The sequence below is a fragment of the Enhydra lutris genome, unplaced genomic scaffold (assembly GCF_002288905.1).
Source record: "Enhydra lutris kenyoni isolate GAN:26980312 unplaced genomic scaffold, ASM228890v2 scaffoldscaffold7, whole genome shotgun sequence".
Taxonomy (NCBI): Eukaryota; Metazoa; Chordata; class Mammalia; order Carnivora; family Mustelidae; genus Enhydra; species Enhydra lutris.
The window spans coordinates 33,954,486-33,971,764 of NW_019154091.1; positions in this window are offsets into that span (position 1 = coordinate 33,954,486).

Consider the following 17,279-nt stretch of genomic DNA (forward strand, 5'->3'; position numbering starts at 1 on the left):
TTAATTATTTTGATGCTCAAATTGTCCCAGATTTAGACAGCGGGAGCCCCTTCAAGTTGGTTTCAAATCCATGTCTTCTACATCTGGAGCTTCTTTCATTATACCCTTTACATTACATTAAATAGAGATAGAGCAAAATTAAAAATGCAAAATTAGAAAAGCAATGAAGTAGGAATGGTGTATGGCACAGGTTAAAGAGTCAGACTTGAAATCACCAAAATCTTGGGTAAAATCCTGGCTTAGTCTTGCCTTAGTTGAGTGATATTGGGCAAGTTCTTGGCCCTGCTATGTCCTCATTTACTTATCTGTAAAGTGGAGATGATAAAAATTTGTGCTACTAGGTTACTAGATTGTAAGAATAAAAAAAATAATGTGTTGTATTAAGAGGTTTGACACAGGTGTGCCTGGGTGGCTCAGTCGTTAAGTGTCCTTCAGCTCAAGTCATTATCGCAGAGTCCTGGGATGGAGCCCTGTCTGCATCGGGCTCCCTGCTCAGCGGGAAGCCTGCTTCTCCCTCTCCAGCTCCCCCTGCTTAAGTTTCCTCTCTTGTTCTCTCTCTTTGTCAAATAAATAAATAATAAAATCTTTTAAAAAAAGGGGGGTGTGTGACACAGTGCTTGGTACACAATTGGTATGCAGTACACGGTAGTAATTATAAATAATTATGAGCCACACTCTTCTCCCCTTTAAAAACTGGAATGGGACAAAAATCTATCTCACACAATCATTAAGAAGATATGAAGCAGCATATGTAAAGCCATCTAGCACATATAAGTATTAAAACATGTAACTCTGAGGATTGGTATTATTATTTTCTGAGCTTCCATTTCCTCATCTTTAAGAGGGCAACACTATCCGCGTCCCAGATTTGTTGTGAAGATGAAGTGAAGCTACATATGGAAAATTTCCAACCCAGTGCTGGGTACTTAGAATGCATGCCATAAATAAAAAGAGTGGTTATTGCAAAGCAGATTTAAGGACATCTGGAGAAGTTTTAGAGAAGGAAAATGACCACTTCGCCTGAGGAAAATCATGCATGCTCTCGTGTGTGTGTGTGTGTGTGTGTGTGTGTGTGTGTGTGTCCTTGTGTGAAAGAGAGAGAGAGAGAGAGATAAGCTAAGCCAAGCCAGGAACTACCACTTACCACACTGTGAATTCGAGTCTCTCTTTTCCTGGATCACTGCTCACTCCTCTGGATTAAAGGAGAAGGCATATTTACATGTAATTGATTTGGGCACATGCAGTGATTTAAAGATGCACTCACATTCCCTAATCTCATTTTTATCCACTTGCCTCTAGCAAGGATTCTAATCAGTCTCCCAACTGATTTACTTCACTTCCTGTCATGAAAGAGCCCTCAGAAGTGACATGAAAGCCACGGAGGCCGTCACTGAGGGCTCAGCACCTCAGCTGAGATGGGTACAAGGAAGGCTCTCTAAATAGGAAAAGCCACAGATCAGCACTAACGTTTGCTCGTTAATAAGCCCTGCCTTAGTTTAAATTTTCTGTTTTCATTCAAAACAAATAGCATTCAGTAGGTCTGCAGGCAAGCACGTCAGACGCCAAATGAAGTTTATCCCTCATAACCAAGACTGGTGACATCAGAAATTTGGGTCCTCCAAAATAGGTCAGAGGTGCTTGGAACACCTCACCAAGCGGTGGCCTCGGAGAGACAACCTAGGACTCTCCTTCCTCCTTCATTCATAATTGAATGAAATTATTAATGAATGAAAGGCATTTCAGAATCAAGTATTTTACCCAGAAGAAAGGCAGTCGGTTCAATGCTTTAAACATGGCTGGGGGGGGCGGGCAATGATGCTTGGAGGGCTCAACAGGGAATCCAAACTCCATTTGTATTCGTTGAGTGTGCGGGGCATTGCGGTCCACACAGGACACGGATTATTTTATTTCATTTGCACCGCAGTATTGGACGGTAAATACTATTCTTATCTCAAGTTACTGACTAGGAGACCGAGGTCAAGAAAACGCTTTTCCAAAGTCACGGGGCAGTGGCTTGGTGAGGATTCACAAGGAGGCAGCCTGACCTTGGAGATCAAGCTCGCATCCTCCTCTAAACACCAGAGGGACTGGAGTTTTGTTAGAACTGCTCTTCTGTTTTTGATACTTCTCTTTGACAGTGGAGCTGCCACTTGCCCTGGGAATTCACTAGGAGCAGAGTAATGACATCAGACAACACCGAACTCTCTCAGGACATGCCTGTGCTACCCCTTGCCCTGGGCCCTGTCCCGTGTCGCCGACCAGCTGGCCCACCACCTGCCCAAGGCGCCGGGCTGCGGGCGCACGGTGGCAGAAACGTCGAGTGCTCCTTTGTCCTGTTTCTATGACTTTTCCCACCAGCGATATCTAGCTGTGTGACTTCCATCCAGTTATTTAACTTGCTGGCCTCTATTTCTGAATCTGTGCTCTGGACAGTTGGAGGCGATGTTCCATAATATTCCCTCCAGCTGGGACCTGCTGCTCTTCTGAATGGCTGGGTGACTACTTTCTTACCTCTCTTGCTCAACCTCTCCAAGAATCCAACACCACAAGAGACTTTCTTTGGCTTTTTAATCCCCCCACCCTTGTAATTTTGTCTCCCTTCTTCTCTCTTCTTCTACCCTTTCTCTCCTGTTTTACCCCCGCCTTTTTCTCAGCTTTCTTGGGGTGCCCGCCTGCCCACCCCCACCTTATCCTTAAGGACTATCCTTCTCTCCTTTGATTTCTTTCTCTGGCTCTTTCACTCTCTTGCTGTGTCCCTGCTCATCCCCTCTTATCTCTTGGTCTCTCCTCCCTCTCTCTTTATAGTATCTCTCTTTTCTCTGAGTATTCTCTTCTCTTGTGCTCTTCCTCACACTTTTCTTTTTCTTTCTCTCAACGTACCTTATTTTCCCTTTGCAACACCATTTAGATACAAGTATTGGAAAATACCAGAAGGATTGATCAAAGGAAGCAGAATGGGTGGTATGTTTCTTTCAAAAAAAGAATGAACACTTAGGGTATTTAGAAGTTTGGGCATGAAAATAAGTTATCTTCTGGCACCTGGATGGTTCAGTTGGTTGAACGTCTGCCTTCAGCTCAGATCATGATCCCACGGTCCTGGGATCAAGTCCCACACTGGGCTCCCTGCTCCGTGGGGAGTCTGCTTCTCTCTCTGCCCTTCACCCCACTCTCATGCTCTCTCTCACTATCTCTCTCTCAAATAAATAAATAAATTATTTTTTTTAAAAAAGAAAATATGTTATCTTTGTTTCTCTGTGCTGATAATCTCATCATTGTCATTACAAATATGATTGAAGTTTTAGTTCAGCAGGAGCATTTTTTCCTTGGGAGCTATGCATTTTTGGTGCCTTTCTGGAATAACCTGGGTTCCTTCCTAGAGTAAACATGGCACTTACAAACTGGTAGTTTTCTTTAGAGAACTTGAAACAAAAGAATGATCCTCAAGAGACCCAGACCGAAACTTACACCTCCTGGCATATCAGATTGGAAATTCACAAATTAGGGACGCCTGCATGGCTCAGTCAGTAGACAGACAGCCTTCAGCTCCTGTCATGATCCAAGGGTCCTGGGATCAAGCCCCACATCAGGCTCCCTGCTCAGTGGGGAGCCCACTGCTCCATCTTCCTCTGCCACTCCCCCTTCTTGTGCTCTCTCTCTCTCTCTCAAATAAATGAACAAAATCTTTTTTTAAAAAAAAAAGAAAGAAAAGTCACAAGTTATATTAGCTGACTGGATGCAGTCAGTGATGTCAGTATTTTACCTTGTATTTTTTCTCTGTGCTTCACAAACCTATTTTGTATCCTTTCATTTTTAGTTAAATTATTAAGGACTTATCCTTCTCTAAGAGGCTTCTTATGTAGCCCAGATATCCTGGGTAGAAAAACTGCTGTTTTGTTTCTCCTAACAAATCCTTTCCATTAACCCCACCGTTACATGGGCATCAGTTGCATTTTAGCAAGGTTTTCAGAGCTCCACGATCATTCAGGAAACAACGATTTTTCTTCTAGGCCTCTTTTCCGTGCCAACTAAATTGAGACAGGCTTTTAAAAATAAAACAATGTTTAGGAACAACCTTTATTTTAAAATCACTCATGCCTATAAAACCTGTTGTTTAAAATACGTGCTTTGGTCCAGGACTTGATACTCTTTTCTCTTGTAAACACTTAGATCCTTTCAAGGTTTCCAACTCTTATTTCTCAGGAGGAGAAGATAATTGCTAAAATCATCAATATGCTTCCAATATTGCTGTGTAAGTCTTACCAGCATTTTTAAAGACAGCAGATAGACCTGGGTTTGCTGTGAAGGGAGGAAGGAATTGTCTTTGATTCCTAATTTCTATGAAATAGTTCACTACATCTTTTCTTAGAGACCACAGATCGTCATTGCATTTGGAAGGGGGTAGGTTGATATTTGGTTCAGGAGGGACTCTACCCTCCTCTCAGAAACTTGGACTCTAGCCTCAAAATATACATCAGGTTTGGAATTTAATTTAATTCTTGGAAAATAGTTTCTTCATAGATTTTTTAATAAAAAGGAGATTTCAGAAGTCTGTTCAGGTGGTCTCCACGCAGACACCTATAGACCACTTCCTGATTTGCACGTGACCTCTTACGTAAGAGGGAACATGGCTGCTCAATCAACCCGCTTAACCGACAGCTGGGGTGGCTCTGAAAGCCTCCTGCTGTGGCTGAGGTGGGCTTACATTTGAAAGCATCCAGGCCCGTGGGAGCTCCAAACTTAGAGCATCTCCCCAGGAGTTCACTCGGGATAATCCATGAGCTCATTAGTGATGTGCAGAATCTCCATAAAGGCCTTTTGCACTGAGACCCAGAAAATATTAAAGATGAGAACAAGCTTAACTTCTGAAAGGCAAATGGAAGTCGAAAGATACAGAAAGAGCACGCATTCAATGGGGAGGTAATGAAGAAAGAAGACATTGGATCTGCTCTCCAGGAATGGACCTCAAGAGAGAACCTGGAGAAGGTGAGTCATCTCCTGCCGCCTGCCGTAATCTCATGACTTCCAAGGGGGGGTTGGGGGTTGAGGGGACAAGGTCTCTCAACTCTTGTCTTTACAGGGGAATGATCACTTTAGACCAACACCCAACACTGCCATTCTTGCCCAGCTTCAACCTCCTGGGAACGTTCTATGCGCCTAAGATAGTATTTCCATGGAGACACAGTTGGCCACAGGTGTGCTGCCTCTCCTCATTCTGGGGCTTGGGCAGAGCCAGACATCGCAGTGCAGTTAGGTTTTTTATCTGTGGTTCCTACCGCACAAGGTAGATGCATTGCTGTTCAGAAACGAGATGCCTCATAATTCTGAAAACACTCAAGAATTTGGATATCCTTTTATAAAAGAGAAAATCAACACGGGTGACATTACCTTAAAATTGGACTACCAGTGGAGCTGTGCCTATGGGGTACCATGGAGTTTGCTCTGTGTTGAAAACTTTCTGAATGTCTCTCAACTGAGAGTCATGTAACCAACAACCAGTAGATGGCACCATGAGCACCTGCTATCACGTCCAAGGCTGAGACCATTTATCTTCTCAAAGCTCTTCTCAAAATATTAAGCAAAACTTTGACTGAAACGCAACCGTATTTGGACAAGCAGGTTTATTTTACTTTAGTGCTTTGTTATTAGAAACATACATATGTGTGTGTATATATTTTACTATCAAACCCTAAAGTTATGGAAAATATCCTTGATGGTTAGGATGGACTGTAAACTTTTACAGTATTATTTGCAGGCAGATTTTTCAATTTCTTATTTAAGCTCACTTTTTCCTAATATGAGGTTTAGTGGTTATGTGTCATACCATTGCCCAGTAAAACTCAGGAGACTATTTTTCATGATCTAAGTACCCCTGTAAAAGAAACTCATTCCTATCGGAAGAAGCTGAAATGCACTGTAACACACTGTGTGTGTATTTTTTAAAGACCAGCATAACAACTGTCTTTATTCCCATGAGTGCGCCTGTTTGGAGATGTGTACAGAAACAATAACTCCTGATCGAACCGACAAATAAGCGATACGGTTTTTGCAGAGGATGCCGTCCCTCTTTCAGACTCCTCTCCACTTCCAAACCTGAAGATTTCACGGTAGGAAATGATTCTTTGCGATCAGTGGTAGATATGGCAATTGGAAGAGAAGCTACCTCAACGAAACAAGCCATTGCCTTGTGTGGAAGTCCGGACAAAACGTTCAGCTATCTCTTTGCTGACATTCTCCCTGCTGAGTGAGCAGTCAAACAAGATTTGGTAGATATGAAGCAAAAAGTATAAGGCAGAGCGGAGGGTGAAAGACTTAAGTCTAACGCCACAAGTGTATTTGGAATAGAAACAAAGTCAGGGACAATTATCAGAAGGGTGAGAGATTAATGAGAGACACCCAAGTCCCAAAGGTACATGTAAAAGGAGAAACTGTGGGAATATTCAAGACTCCAGATGAAGAATGCACACACATGATGACAAGCATTTGTAAGCAGGAGTACAAAGTTAGCTTCCTGGGGTGAACTCTGGTTATAAGTTTATTCCATTGGAAGATGCAAGATCTGCCTTCAAGGATGTCGCCTTGCCCTTCTTGATGGCACTCCTTTTTTTTTTTTTTTTTTTTGGTAGACTTACTGATCTCTTTTTAATCCCCAATATTGACTTCTATCATTAATTCCTAGTCCATTTATTTTCTAGCTTTGGCACAGAATTATATCTTTTTTATTAATTATTTTTATTAACACATAATGTATTATTTGCTCCAGGGGTACAGGCGGAATTATACCTTCTAGAAAATACAACAATTATTCTTTGAGGTAACCTGGTAACAAAGGGGAGCTGGAGTTTTGGGGATGTCCAGAGAGGGTGAGCTGGTGTTGGGTTTTTATAGGAATTTCGGTCATGTGGGTTGCAAGTTGGTTTGAGGAAATCCCTCAGGAAGTTGAGTGGGGCAAGAGGGCAGAGGAACTGCCGAAAGAGAGAAATCCTGATCAATGGCACCCATGCCCAAGGCCTGATGTCAGTGGTCATAAAGTCTGAAGTGTCCCCAGGAGTGCTGCTCTATTGGGAGAAAATGCATGTGGCGTTTGGAAGCAGATTCAAACGCAATTGGCTGTAAGGGTCTTCATATCACCCTTCCCCAAAGCAACTGCATTTAAGAGCTCATTGACCTTGATGCACAAGGATGTAATAGTAAAAGGAAGGCCAAGAGCAAAGCTCTGTTGACTTCAGTTGAATTTGAAACATGCGGAGAGACAAATCATTGGAGTTTATCAAATGGAAACAGAGACTGGTCTGTGGGAAAAGCAGTTTTACTTTCAGTCTTCCAAGTAGATATCTCAAATGGCAAACCATAAAAAGTAAATATGAAGACCATTGAGGAATTGCCTGAAACACACAAAAAGGGACGGGGCCATTGTTTCAGCAAACAGGTAATCATAAGAGCAATATTGCTTTAGTGTCCATAGGAATGTTTCAGATTTTCAAGGGAAGAGAGCACAGAGAGCAAATATACCTAATTGCTTCTAAATGGCTAAAACAAGCTAAGTCTGGTGCTTTCTACTTCACAGGGAGGCTAGTGATGTTGGCAAGTGTGGGAGTTTATTCAGCTCATTCAACAAAGGAGTATTATCGTACAGTTTGTACAGTTCTAGTCTTGGTAACAGACCTGGTTTTAGAGTAGATGCTCTAACACATACTAATGTCTGATTGTCAGCTAGTTTCTTAACTTCTCTGAGTTAAGACAATCTTATCTACTTCAAAGACTAAATGAAAACACGCTACAATGAATATAAAAATATCATTTGCATTGATAGTTACTGAATACCTACTATATTCTTATTTATTTATTTATTTATTTATTTATTTATTTATTTATTTGACAGAGATCACAAGTAGGCAGAGAGGCAGACAGACAGAGAGAGAGAGAGAGAGAGAGAGAGGGAAGCAGGCTCTTGGCTGAGCAGAGAGCCCAATGCGGGACTTGATCCCAGGACCCTGAGATCATGACCTGAGCCAAAGGCAGTGGCTTAACCCACTGAGCCACCCAGGCGCCCTGCCTACTATATTCTAAACACAGATGCTCAATAAAATTTTTTTTTCATAAATAGTTATGCCCTAGATGCTGGTTTAGGACTTTGTGTCATGGGGAAGAAACTGTTTCCCCCAAAGACTGAGAAAGTCAAAATGTAGGAGCTAATTAGCAAGGCCCTCTGAAAATAGAGCTTATTCTTTCCTTCACAAAAACATGGGAAAAGAAAGGATTATTACTCTCATTTTAAAAAGAAACAAAGATGTATTATCAGATTTCCCTGGTGTCTTCATTGTTATACTTTCTAAGTTTTCTTCTGAACTTATTTCCTCTACATTCTGAAATACAATGTCTTATAGACACAAATAGTGGGGACTGTGGCCCAACATCTTACAACAGACCTGCTTCTTAAAATGACTATGTATTTGGAGATTCTACATTTGCCAGCAACTACCTCAAATCATAGGTCAGATCAGAGTTTTGGGCTTGGCTTTCTACCCTGGTCAACAGAAATAATTCAGTCTTTAAATGAAAGAGAGAGAGAGGGAGAGGTGGGGGGAGAGAAATGCAAACTACAGTAAGCTAAGGTGCTCTTCTTCAACAGAATTCACCCCGTATTTGCACATAGGCCATTCTTCTCTCATAGACTTGGCTGTGCACCAACTATTAGTGATAGCTTAGAAGAATTAAATGGGTTCTCTTAACCGCAAGAATTATTGCTGCAGAAGTTTGTTAATCTGGAGGAAGAGTAGTACCATAATCTGTCCTGCATTTGATACAGATAGTTCCTTAGGTTTGTCTACTACCTTGATTTCTGTCTATTTTTCCCACTGTGTTCCTCATATGTAGAATTTTTTTTTAAAATTCATTTGAGTGAGAGAGAGAGAGCACAAGCAGTGGGGAACAGCAGACAGAGGGAGAGGGAGAAGCAGACTCCTCACCGAGCAGGGAGCCTGATGTGGGGCTCGATCCTAGGATCCTGGAATCCTGACCCGAGCTGAATGCAGACACTTAACCATCTGAGCCACCCAGGTGCTCCTCATATGTAGAATTTTTATTTGGTTCCGTTTTAGTCTGCTCTATCACTTTTTATAGTTTCCAGTTCTCCAGGGAAATTTTCAGGCTTCACTTTTCTGGGTAAAATGTAAGCGTATTTGTTCTGTAGTCTTCATCTGATCGTTTCAATCTCTCAAGTGTTTATGTATCCATTGTTATTTCTTCCAGTTGTCACGTGAAGTGTCTTGGTCTCTCGTCTGCCTGATTATTTTTGTCTGTGTGTTGGACACTGCATTTACAACTACTCTGAGGCCTAAAAACTTGTCTTCTTTTAATTCATATTATTTGACTTCAACCAGGAGCCTGGGAACACTACCAATCTGGGAGTATCTTAATCTCCTTTAAGGCTTAAAGTTTCCTGAACAAGCCAGATGATGCTAGATGTAAAACCATGTGAAGACTGGGTTATTTTCAGTTCATCCTTCTACTGATCTTAAGAAAGAGTTTACCAGAGTCTTTGCCTTTGGCAAGCCCTAGGCTTTTACCTTCATCCTTTTGATCCTTTGAAGCCCGCTCAAAGTACAGCTTAGTTTCAAAATTGTTTCTTACACATCAGCAAATGCCCTAAGGCCCGAGCAGCTTTGAATCCTGGGCTTACCTCTCTGGGGTCTTGCCTTCAACTGGATTTTGGGCCAGCAGTTCTTTGCTATTTTGTTAGTTCTTTGATGCTTTTAAGAGGACATGTCTACTCTTTTGGTTTTCTTCAGTAGGAAGCCATTTAGATTTAGTTCGGCCATCTTTGCAGGACGGCTAATACTCTGGTTTATCCATAATGGGTTTCTGAAATGGGTATGTGCGCAATTCAGAAAAAGATATTTGTAAAATGAAAACTAAATACAGGTGAAAAGTGATATAAGTATAAGAGCAGAAGGGAGTGTGAAGCCTTATTTGCCTGTATATAACTTCTCAACAGTGTGGAATTTTAGGTCTGTTTTTTCTTAATAGAATTTAGAAACACTGTATTTAAAAAATCCATAAGTCCATCATTCTACTGGGCAGCAACTAGCCACAGTACATCAGCAGCTGATGGTGATAAGCAGGTAACTCTTGCACGGGTCTATGTGTTGTCTAGGGTGTAGGTGGAATTCATATCTTATTCCAGCACCCAGGCAGGAGGAACAGCAGTTAACTGGGGGATGTTCTTCCCATGGCAGAAGTCAGAAACTCCCAGTGGAATGAGGGGATACAAGCAATGACTTTTAAGGTGCTGCTAGGAATTATTCCCCGGTCACTTCTGCCCACATTCCACTGACCAAGGCAAATCATATATCTGAGCCCAACATTGGTGAGATGAAGAGGGAATCTGAAAAATAATCTAATCTGCCATAGGTAGGTGTTCCAATGAACTGCCAGATGCTATGAAGTAGTGGTGTTTACAAACTAGCCAATGTTTTGTACAGATCTGGTGATATGAAGTCGTGCTTCCAAGAACTAAAATTCAATGAACTTCTTTCTGTAAGTTTTCTTAAAGCCTTCCATACTGATGGCAATTTGACATTCAGAGCTTTTCCACATTCACTCCTACCTGCTAGTGAGTATCTAAAAATGACTAGATATCATTTAATAAAAATTTTCAAAGTATTTCATATTCTTTTTTTAAAAATATTTTATTTATTTTTTTATTTAACAGAGAGAAACACAGCCAGAGAGGGAACACAAGCATGGGGAGTGGGAGAGGGAGAAGCAGACTCCCCACTGAGCAGGGAGCCCAATGCGGGGCTCAATCCCAGGACCCTGGGATCATGACCTGAGCTGAAGGCAGACGCTTAACAACTGAGCCAGCCAGGCGCCCCTAAGTCTCTGAATATTCTATGTACTTCTTTTTTAAAAAAGTAAATTCCTATTCTTGTGTCATGAATGTTTTATCTTTCTTTGGATAGCAATGACTATCTTTGACATTTTATTTTTCTGGCAGTAGTCATTTACTCTATTGTCTTTTCCTCTTTGTTGGATTGGACCCCTTTCTCTTACATAAGAAGATTTCTTCAAATGCCTGGTGATCATTATTGTCTGCTCATATTTAATATTTGAGCTGTAAAAGGATGATTGGAACTTTGTACTTGTGGGAGGGGCTTGGAGTATGTGGATGGTTAGCTGTCCAGGCTGTTTGATTAAGGATTTTCCTCTTAGGCTAATCACATGACCTAGAGAAGACTTTGAATCTTCTGCCGGTACATCAGGATTCTGGAAGCTCTATGGGGAAGAAGGTTCAGTGGTCTCAACATAAAGAATGTCACTTCTCACTTCATCATTATGTTTTCAGCATGATACCTTTGTCTTCAACTAAGCTTGGTATCCCCACTCTGAATACCTTCCATTTCCTTGTCTGTGGAGACTGAGCCTCCTGTCTTCTGCTGGGGTGGAAGGAGGGCAGTTAACCAACATCACGGAGTCAGCTAGAGGGATCTGGTGAGGAGTTAATGATTTCACCTGCCGACTTCCAACAGATCTTTGTTTGGAGTCCATCTCACCCCTACAACCAGAGAGATATTGTACCATGAATATTTGAGCTTTTGTGAGTCGCAGGTGTAATTCAGGTTGCTTGTCAATATTCTTAGGTGTTGGCTTAGGATTTAGCTCTTAACTCTGCTAAATGCATTTGCATTTGTCCATGAGCTTTTTAGTTTTCAAAGTGTTGTTGTGTTCTCTCTCTTTTTCTTTATTCTTGTGGGTATACGCTTTAAAAATGTTTTCTTTACTCTTGCTTTAATTGGGTTTTGGGAGACAGCAGAGGCTATGGCCATCTTTAACCACAAGCCTACTTTATTTTTCTAGATAAAGTTTATTCTGCTTCAGCCCATTACCTGTTTGAGCAGCCATGGATCTGTTGTCATCGAGGAAGCTCCTTTCATGTTATGTTATCAGGCAAGAATCCTGGTCTTAAGTAAAAACAAAAGGTGGAACTTGGCAGTAGTCTGGGACCACTCTGGCTTTCCTCTCATGCCCTGTGCTGCCCATTTCAGTTGGTTTGTCCTAGCCTCTGCCCTCTGTCTCTTCAGCTCCATGTTCAGGCCAGGCTTAGAGATGCTTCTCCCAATAATCTTCCCCTGATTACAGAATCAGCATTTCAGAGCTATCCCTCTCTATAACGCCATGCTTCCTTTGCTACTTTGTCTTCCATCTGTTTCCCAGTCTCAAAGAAACTCTAACTCCCCACTTTGGGATTCAACTCCATCACTTTTACCTCAAAGGCTACTCAGATTAATCTTCAGTGTGCATAATCTACACAAACTACTACTTATTCCCCATCCTGAGTAAGGGCCGGTGGTAGTAATGATGGGGGATGGGTGTCAGTGTTCTAAGGCTTATTGATGAGCTTAGAGACTCAATCTAGATTTCTCTTTCTGGGATGATGATGGGCAAAGAAGATGCTAAGGCTACCTATTTTTTTTCCTTAATAATTTGTACCATTACACTTGGTTTAGAGACCCTCTGCCCCCCTCTTCCCATGGGCTACTTTTCTCCCACTTCCTCCTTATTCCATTGGGTTTTTCATTTACAAAATCCTGTCCTCTGTCTTACCTGGGCTTGAAACACTGACTCTATGTGAAGAGAGGCCCCCTGAGATTGGGGCCATCCATGGTCCTGTGTGGTTGTAGTCCATTTCTGTCACTGGGTCAGGGAAGAAATGGGAAAATCAATCAATCTGTCACCAAGTGTTAATGAGCTTTCAGTCTCCCACTGTACCACATCACCATCCTCTCCACCACTGTGGTGCCTAATCACTTGCTTGCTTTCACAGCAGCTACAGGGGTCGGGTGTAGGATTAAGCCTCTATACCTATGAGAATTAGAACACGTATGTCGTTGAGGTCCCATTTGAGGGGGATTTCTCTGCTCATACCCCTACCTCATAGCCTGTTTCTTAGTCCTCTAACCTTGTAGACAGGGCAATCTCATATTCATAGGTAGAAAAACAAGGCTGATACAGTTGTGGGTATTGGTATATTGAACTTTTAATACAATTAAATGTATATGTTTATTTACATTGGTGATTCTTAATTGAAAGAGATAAATCACCTGAGAGACTTATTCAAACCATCTCTTTTCTAATTCTAGTATAACTTCCAAGGGATATGGTCTCCAGATGGAAAAACTCTGCCATAAAATGTCACTGTTATTGATGAAGTACATTATATCCCTCAGGTATTTTAGGCTGGAAAAATCTTGAGAACCACTAATTGTAAGTGGCTCACTTATTGAGACTTGAGGAGATGGTGGCCTTTTAGTTGAGAACAACTTGCTGTTAAAATATAAGGAGGAAGTTTATTTAAGTTATCATAAAACTTCCAATTTAAAATAGCCTTGTAGTACCAATTTAAGTTGGTAAGCTATAGGATTTACAAATATGTTTTGCAAATGTATTAAAACTGGGTAAACTTCTGTGCAGATTAATAAATTTTTTTAAGGAAACAATATGATAACTGTATCATCAAGAGATTTAGGATGATAATTCCAATATTAATTATAATGTTGGATGTCTGTGCCATACATTGTGCTAACTACTTTACACAAATTATTCCATATGATCCTCTCAACAACCCTAAAACAATAGTTATCTTCATCCCTACTTAACAGGTAAGAAGGGGAAATTCACAAAGGCTGGGTGGTTGTCTTGGGTCACATACTAAGAGACAGAGCTGGCATTTGAACTCAAGGATATCTGATTTCAAATCCCATGTTTTTAACCCTCTTTGCATACTTAAACTTTTTGTCACAGTAATGTTACCCTGGGATATGTAATTTAAGGAATCGATTCTTAAAAGAACAAAAGAAAACAAAGAAAGCTCATTGCATATGCACAGATGTTTGTTGCAGTGGGTTGTATCATAACAAATATTGGAAACCACCTACCTTTCTCACAATAGGAGAATAGCTAAGGAAACCGGAAGAGATTTGCTCCATGAAGTATTAGGCAATTGCTGAATCAGATCATTAGGTTATTTGGTGAAAATACAGAAACATATTTATAATTATCTAACTTTAAAAATGAATGCAAAATGTTGCTTGCCACCAAGGTTTCTATGAATATACATGCATAAAAACAAGGACCCAAAGTTACAAAAAAAAGAGAACAGCTTCCAGACATGGGGTTATGTGTATTTTTTCCCCCCAAATAAAACAATCTCTTATTATTGAATTGGAGACAAACCAGTTTTAGTTTTTCTGCCTCAAACAGCAGCAATTCATAAAAATGGCAGTGAAGTAAAATAAACTCATCATTATCACACAGATGTATTTCTTTGGGAAATATTAAGAACTGCAAAGTTTCACAAGATTGGTCATCACCTATTCCTACGTATAGCTCCCTCACAAGATTTGGCTTTTGGAGCAAGGGAAGTCAATCTTTGTAGCGGACATCTGTTTCTGTTTCACACCCTCCACACACACTCCCCCTTTTCTTGATAACAGCACCTCCATTCTTACTCCATGTAGACTATAGGGAGCTGACTTCACTCTTGGCTTCAGGGAAGGGCCAGTGGAGGCGGCCTAACCAATCAGAACATCGCACTCCTTGGGTCAGAGTGAATACTGTGCATGGGGGCATGGCACCCAAGCAGATCCATAAACCTCAGTTTCAGAATTTTTACCAAAGCAGCTAAAGAGAAAAATCTCTTAAAGCTGAGAAAAGATGGGGCTTTTCTGGAGTATGGACAGCCATCCTACCTCCCCAGGGCAGAGTTTGCATAAGAGTAGAGATAACTCAGAGCCCCTGGGTGGCTCAGTCCCACTCTGTTTTCAGCTCAGGTCATGATCTTCTCAACAGTACTGAACCTGGGTCGGATTGGTGCTCCCTGCTCAGAGGGGAGTCTGCTTCCCCTGTGCGCCCCTTCCATGATCTCTCTCAAATCAATCAATCAGTCAATCCATCTTAATAAAAATAGAGGTAAGTCTGAGGAAAACAGAATCAAAAGATAGAACAAGTCCTAATGATATGATCAGAGTTCCTCCACTCAAGTATGTCTATCTGGTAATAGAACACTCACTTATATGAGCCAACTGAATGTCTTGTCTTTTTCTTAAGCTAATTTGAGGGAGTTTCTGCCTTTCTCACCTCAGAGATTGTACAATATTATTTGTCATATTTTCTTGTAGGGAAAAAGGGGAAAGTGCAAGATGAGGAAAGGTGGAGCAGAGGCTGAGGTAGGATGTAATCGTGAGGCTGGAAAGGTATATTGGGGCCACACCCTGGAGTGGTTTGAAGGTCAAGCTGTGGCTAATGTATCTGGCATCAAAGGGCCAACAAAGTGAGGTTTCAAAGGCTTAGCCTTTCCATCAGGTTCACCGCAAACTAAGCCAGGGAAAACCCAGGACCTTGGGCTATCCTTAGCAAAGCTGTCAACCTAAGAGAGCTCTCTTGGAACCAAAGTTTACCAGGGTCCCAATAGTTTTGTTCTTTTAGAACTTGTCCTACACTTGAATTAAATGGTTAATCAATGATGCACTAACACAATGCATAAAATTCATACTTAAAAAAATCTGAGCTTCATAGGTTTTGCACAGACGGTGTGAGAATTGTAGCCCGTCACAACCCAACCTTGTTGGGGGCAAAGCAGGGGCATCCATGGTGCCAAGGCAAGAGTGGAAGAGGGTTTCTCCAGGCAGGGAAATGGAAGGGGAAAATGTGTCCCATCTGGGGTACATTCTGGTACACCATTTCCTCAGCATTTAGAGAACTTCGGTTTCTTTTTCTCTAAGGCAAATTGGTTTTATCCTTCTCCTCTACGAATTTTGTCTTTTGAGGGTGCAGCCACTGGGTACTAGTGGCAATCTGGATGCTTCAGTAACAATGGCTCAGATACTTCTGAAGGAATTTGAACGCATTCAATGTTTGAATTTAAACCCAAGATTTATTGAATACTTGCCTCAAACTCATCTGTAAGGCATTTTCCTCCCTCTGCTCTCACCCCTCAAATCATGCTTCACGCGTGTGAGCGTATCTACAGAGTAAAATCCTGGAAGTGAAATTGTTGTGTCCGAAAATAGGTGTAGCAATTCCAACAGCACTGTTTTATTTTTATGTTCGTCCTTTAGAAACGATCTGTGTGAGTGGATAAATTAATTAAATCATCTGAATTTCACTTACTCTGTCAGAAACCTCTGACTTTTTCTAAGGAAAATGTCATTTATGTCCAAGGCAGTAATAATAATAGTGTTGAGTACAAACTTTGAAATTCATTTTCTTTCTGGAGGACCCAACTGGAAACATTATGGAAATATTTTTGATGTTGAAAAAATATATATCCTTTAAGGACAGTTGGTTGGGATTTCAATAAAATAAATCAGCAAGAATTCTGTTACCATATGTTAGCTGGGAAACAAAGAGGTCATGAGGTGAGGCCTTCCTGCTTTATGCCTCCCCTCTGCAATGCCAGGACTACGTGGGAGGACTATGTTTATATTAGTGGCCGGATATATGCTTGTGTGGGAAGCACGAAATGCTTGGAGCATTCATTATCAATTTCGGTAGTTTTGTGCTGTTCCTACTTGCAACTAGTATCAATACATGTAGATTCTATAATAAAATCTGTTTTTTTCCCCTCCCTTTTTAGGAAAAGGCTAACTAATGATTTGCATTACCAGATGGAAACACACCTTAATGCTAGGATCGTATTTCTAGTTAGGGAGGCAAGGGTTCCTAAATCTTTGTTTATTTCAAATCCCAATTATGAGGCTAAATTGCAAGTTCTATAGTGTCTAATCCATAATTAGTACCCAAGAAGTATTTTTTAAAAGAATGAATGGGTGTATTAATTACAGAACTCATTGCGATGTATCTTTTCATTAGAAACAATTTGTATCACTTTGAAGAAAATATTCCTTGCCATTGCCTTTGTGTTCACAATTTTAAAAAAAGATGGCCTCCAGGAACAAGTGTAGGAAAACTTTCAGAATTTCTGGGTTCAACTTCTTTTCTAAAAATAGCAGAAGATACCTCAGCTGTTTTTTGAATGAAATGTTGCTGCAGCTCCATTTTTAAGTGAAATGAATTCTCTTTGGTATGGCTGAATGAGTGAAGAAAGAGCCTTGATCCAGCAAGGGGAAAGTGGGATCAAATGGACTCCCTTTTGTCCACCTTTCCCTCATCCCTGGATCTGAGTTAGAGGTCACTGTTTTTGGAGAAGGGTTTCTTTTTTACTTTACTTTACTACTACTACTACTACTACTACTACTACTACTACTACTACTACTACTACT